Source organism: Camelus ferus, chromosome 2 (assembly GCF_009834535.1).
Source record: "Camelus ferus isolate YT-003-E chromosome 2, BCGSAC_Cfer_1.0, whole genome shotgun sequence".
Lineage (NCBI taxonomy): Eukaryota > Metazoa > Chordata > Mammalia > Artiodactyla > Camelidae > Camelus > Camelus ferus.
The window spans coordinates 53,286,197-53,292,523 of record NC_045697.1 but is presented as its reverse complement, the minus strand read 5'-3'; the positions used below and the strand labels follow the sequence as shown (position 1 = coordinate 53,292,523).

Sequence of the window (6,327 nt, the reverse complement as noted above, 5' to 3'; positions counted from 1 at the left end):
TATTTATGCTGAGATCTACCCAAGTGGATGAATGGATCAATACTTTTACTGAAACTCATCTATGTCATACTAGACCAAATGTATGATGCTTTATTTCTAAATAAAATGAAAACTATATTTCCTATATGATTCTATTTAGTTGATCATCCTTATTTAATGCCTTTGCAGATGGCCTAAAAGCACTATCAGCTAAAACATTGAGAACTCAATAAAATACAACAGTGTGTGTCTATCTATATGTATATAGTAAAAATCTTAATCAAAATGTAAGTTAAATAGTATCAGAGAAAATACTATTTTCTATCAGGATCACAAGGGATAATCTTTATTTTTAATGATGACACAATTAGATAAATTGTAAAATCCAGACAGGATATTAGGCCAAGAAAAATGTATTCTATAACCATTCTGAACATAAAGTAGATACGTATAAATATTGAATTATTGTGATATTTTGACTTTTTTCACTTGGCTGTCCAACAAACAACTTAAATATGACACTTGTCTAACACCCAGCAACTGACCTCCAGATCTGATCTCTGCCTTTTGTCTTCATCCTCCTCTCAGAAACTCAGAACTTCAGTCCTCCAGTTGTATGAGAAAAACATTTGCAATTATCCTTGATTCGACTCTTTCTCTAAACTCTCACATCGAATATGACATTATACTTTGCAAGTGCCAATTTCACAATACATCTTGAATCCAGCTATTTCTCACTGCTCCTCCCCTGACAATGCACTATCCAGGCCACCATAGTCTCGCTTGTGGATTTTTGCAATCCCTCCTAACTTCTCTCTTTACTGACATTCTTTACATCCCTTTAGCATGTTTTCTACAGAGTACTGAAAGGGATCATGTCAAAGTCACATTTATCCTTCCAAGATTCTGTAAGTGAACCATTGTGTCTCATGTCCAAATTTAAAACAAGAAGAAGAAAGTCCTAAATAAGTGAACCATATGTTTAAGATTTATTTCTCCCAGTGAACGTGAATAAATCTACTATTCTACAAAAGAAAACTTTCACTTTATTTATATTGAGGAAGTGTTGCTTTTTGGCAGTTCAGAATATCTCTTTTCTTAAATTAGATAAAGAAATAAGGTAGACATCTATAAAGCACATTTCCAACTTGTCATGCTGTGATTCCTCTTTATAACAGAGGAGGTTAAAGAATTTATTGAAATGAAAAAGAGTATGGAAGCCATTAATCCTTTGACTAGTCATATAGATTACTGGGGATGCTTGGATGAAAGCACTGACATGGTTGAAGATAATGACTGGCCATGAATTTTAGAAAAGGTTTATATAGCTGTAAGACTGGGCATTAGAGCTTTTCAGAATTCTCTGCATACCATCAATCTTGGAAGTAAGGTAATTCTGTTAGCAATAACTTTATTTCCTTTGTTCTCTTTAGGTACCAGGAAAGAAGAAAATTTATTAATTATACAAAAAACGGCAGATAAGTTCTTTGTGGAAAATTAAACTGATTATACCTTAAATGGACCTGAATTAATTAAAATGCAATGATTTGTGAATTAAGAAGTAGCTGAAGGAGATATAGAAATTATACATAGCACAAGTATTGTGCATTAAAAGTGCAAATATGAAATATTAGCTAAGATTTAGTTACCATATTTCAAAGAATAATTTGGAGTTCAAAAGCCTGAGAGAATTATCAATATTATATTACCAACATATTATTATTATTATTCACATGTATAACAGTTGATATAATGTTTGACATAAAGGGTATTTAATTTAAAATTTATTGAAGACTCAAATAATATTTTCTTTGCTTTACTTTCATGATGTCATAATAGCAACCCTATATACTTACATGTCATTTTTATAAAATGGGAAATGATTGTTAATTTTCCATGTGAAAGTAATCTCTGACAATAGTGCAATCCAGAATTTAATTTCTCCCTGGTAAGATGTTTAAGCTCTTATCCTGGTATTTATTTCATCATTATTGTAAGAAGCATTTAATGTAAGATGTTCCATATATCCACCAGTCTTTAGAAGGTTAAGATGATTGTTTTAGACAAATGGAGAAACAAAAATACTTCCCAAGTGTCTTTTAAAAGTTGAGAAGGTGGAGATTTAAAGCTTATGAAGAAATAAGTAGTGCTCTAAATTACCCTTTTTCAGCTAATCTTAGATTACATTATTTAGATAGCACTAAAAAAAAAAAAAAAAAACCTCCCCAATTAAGCAATGTTATCAGATGTTGCTAATAGTCCTACACCACACACAGTTGGTCACACATCTCATTGTTTTGAATTTCTTTCTTTTCTACAAAATATTTTATAATTTTTTTCATATGCTTTGCCTGTGGCTCACCATGTGGAATAAAACTAGTCTATGTATCTCAGGAAGAAAGCAATGCAGCTTCTTCTATTCATAGATTTTTACAGTTTTTTCATTGCAAGAAAATATAGCACTGCTTTCATTACTCAAACAACAAATATATTCCTCACCAATATCAAAATTCCAGCCTCCCACTCCCTTTTTTCTTGTGCTTTTCCTTTTACACATTGTTTTCTTTCAACTCCAAATCTTATGCAATATCTAAAAGACATTTAAATGTCAAATTTAACACAGTAAGAAGTCATTCATTATAAGATAAATCTGGATTTGAGAAGTATTTAAATATAAAAAATGTACATCTGGGTATTTTTTAAAATGTAAACTATCTACACAAATCATGAAGAGAACAAAAAGGCAAAACAAAGAAGATTGTACAAGAAAGATGTCTGAGGAATTACTAATGATTTCAACCCTTTCTGCCTACAGCATGAATAACTGGAGAGTGATTTATTAGCTCCCTCTAGATATATAAAAAATAGTGACATATACCTTACAGGAAACTAACCTCCATCTCCATGAGGGAAGGGATAGAATTAAATAATCTTAATCAAAATAGGAGAATCAAATAAATATATAATAATAAATATTACAAGTGGAATTTTGTGGATTTTGCTTTAGAAGGGTTTTAATCTCAACCCTTCTAATTCCTAAAACTGTCAATCACTTAGCTTCTTTGAGTTTCAGATTTCTCATCTTCAAAAGGAAGATGATAACCACCCTGCTTGGAAATACGTGAGGTTCATGCTGAATTACTTCACTTTTGTCATCTCAAAAAGAAAATTACCTGTCTGCCTACCTGTAGATACCAGTTTGATATCAAATGACTTACCCAATATCTACCTGTAGATACCAGTTTGATATCAAATGACCTACTCAATATCATGAAAGTTACTGGAGATGTGTTTGGGGTGTTAGAAGAGGAGTTCCTCCTCCCTACCGTAAACTTCTCTGCACCCACAGATTTCATAAACAATCTACTTCTAGGAAGGTTTGAGGTGGGAGTTTTACCTTGCCTACCTATTATCCATGACAAATCTGTAAAGGCTTCCGAGCCTAAGGCAGAGGTTTAAAAGGTAAACTTTTAGCCTTCATAGCAGAGATGACTGCTACCAACACTAAAGAGTGAGCCAAGACAGAATGTACTTGAGGACCCAGAATTAAAATCAGCAAACCATATGGAAGAATGTTATTCTATTCATTAGCATAGACATTATAGTTCTGTTTTTCCTTAGCATTAAAATGATCACAAACATGATCAAAATGATAATTATACGGAGCACCTGATCATAGAACAGACTCTGATTTTCTGGCAATCAGTATACCTCAGTTTTGAGCACAATATTAGCAGATGCAAAGTAACTTACGATTTACCCCTGAATGTAACAAATCACCTTTAAATTTCTTTGTTTTTAAATTTTTAATAAACTCAGATAAATATGCATAAAAGGTAGCATAGTAAATTGGGTTAGTAATTATATAACATGGATGCTGGAATCAGACAAAATAGGTTCAAATCCCAGGTTCAGTAATTAAAAACAGTGAAGCTGAAGACAAATTACTCCTCTGATGACGATTTTCTCAACTAGTATTGGGACAACACTAGGCGTTGACCTTATAGTGCTGTGAGTACCATATGAGGGTAGTACCACATGAGGGTATGTGCTGTATCTGCAATACAAGTAAGCACCCGCCAGATTCTGCTACTATTGTGTCATTTACATATCAATGGGATTTTTTCTCCAAAAAATTTCTTTGCTGTGTAAGTAAGATCAAACAGTTGAGTATGGAAAATATTCATTTGTGGCTTAATCCTCTGACTTCCTATCTACAATACAAAAAAGAACATTTCCAAAAAGAGTCTAATACCAAATTATTTCTGCTTTTCCATAGGAATAGACTTTAAAAATAAATGTTGGCTTGCCTACTGTTTTCCAGGCATTATCGTTGATGCTTTCACATAAGATCTATGTTTTTTTAAACAATAAACAGAGGATAAACATTACTGCAGTCAACCTTCACTCCTCTTTTTGTCACATGCCACATGTGAGACCTTTAGTAAATAATAATAGCACTACCTTCGAAATAGATCCAGAATCCAGTCCCTTGTCATAATCTACACTGCAAATTACTTGGAACAACCACTATCATTTCTCACCTGAGTTTCACAGTAGCCCCTGAACTGGATTGCTTGTTCATTCTCCTCTTTTGGAATCTATTCTCAATACGGTTGCAATAGTAACTCTTTCAGAAGACTAGCCCTATCTTGTCACTCTTTGCTCATAGCTTTCTAAGAGATTCCCATAACAAAATAAAAGTCAAAGTCCCTTCATGCGTTGGCCTCCTTAACTCTCTGACCATATCTCTCCTTGGTGTCCTCCACTCAATCATATTAGCCTCCTTGCCACTCTTCGAACCCAGTGGAGATGGTCTCAAATCAAGGCTTTTGAGCCTGCTGTCTCCTTTGCCTGGAATGCCTGTTTACTAAACGGTTTGCATCCTCACCTCCTCTGGGTATTTCCTCATATATAGGGTTGTCAGATTTAGCAAAAGTAAGTAAATGAAAACCAAGATACCCAGTTAAACTTGAATTTCAAATAAACAATGAATATTTTTAGTATAAGTATGCCCCTGCAATATTTGATACATACTTACACTAAAAACTTATTTGCCATTTATCTGAAATTGGATAATATCCTTAGGGAAGAGGAAGAGAAACTAGTCTCTGCTTTATAGCTCTTCTACTTAAAATAGTCCCTTAATTACTTAAACAGGGTGGACACAATTTATGTGGTATCATTTTCCTACTAGTGCTCATAGTCCCCAGATTTAGGTAAACCAGAACCATTTACAGAATAATCTTTGGAAAAGGCCTATTCCTATTTGATTTTGCAAATACTTTCATATACTTGCGTGCACTCGCACACACACACCACACACACACACAGACAACTGACTACATTTACTTTAAGCATTTTGCCTTCCTTTGTACAATTATGGTTGATTGTCCCTCAACTTTCTCCAACAAAGGATCAAAGAAGAGTGAAATAACAACTTTTCCAAAGTGAGTAGAAGAATTAAGGCTGAAATGATTGTGAAGGATCATGGTTTCTTGTGAAAATCTGACTATAGTCAATTTTTAAATTGCTGTTAAACTATCCATTCATCTGTTGACGAAAACTTATACTGTTTCCATATCTTGACTACTGTAAATACGGTGAACAATGCTACAATGAACACGGGAGTGCAGATATACCTTCAAGATACTAATTTTGTTTCTTTTAGATATATACATAGAAGTGGGATGGTGGATCATTGAGCAGTTCTATTTTTACATTTGTGAGGAACCTTCATACTCTTCCGTAATGGCTCTGCCAACTCACATTATCCTCAACCATGCACAAGGGTTCCTTTTCTCCACATCCTTGTCTGCACTTGTTATCTTTTGACTTTGTGATAATACCCATCCTAACAGGAGTGAGAAGATATGTATCTCATCGTGGTTTTGATATGCATTTCCCTGATGGTTAGTGATATTGAGCATCCTTACAGATATTCATGGCTGTTTAACCTTAAAAAAGGAGAAAATCCTGCCATTTGTGAAGGCAGTGGGTCAACCTGGCAGACATGACACCACATGAAATAAGCCAGACACAGAAAGACAAATAAATTTATGATCTCATTTATATATGGAATCTAAAAAAGTCAAACTCATAGAAGCAGAGAGTAGATTGGTGGTTACTAGTGGCGAAAGGGTGGGGGAAGTGGGGAGATGTTGGTCAAAGGGTTCAAAGTTTCCGTTACAAGAGGAATAAATTCTGGAGACCTATGTTTAGCATGGTGTCTGTAGTTAATATTGTATTGTATTCTTGAAATCTGCTTAGAGTGTAGGTCTCAAGGCTTCTCACCACTCATCACCCACACACACAATGGTAACTACATGAGATGATAAATATGTTAGT

General features: G+C 33.9%; 1 long non-coding RNA gene across 1 annotated transcript in view; it reads right to left on the bottom strand.

The window, feature by feature from the left end:
• LOC116657199 overlaps positions 1-6,327 on the bottom strand; it is a 100,760-nt gene that overhangs the window by 35,514 nt on the left and 58,919 nt on the right. The window lies entirely within an intron of this gene.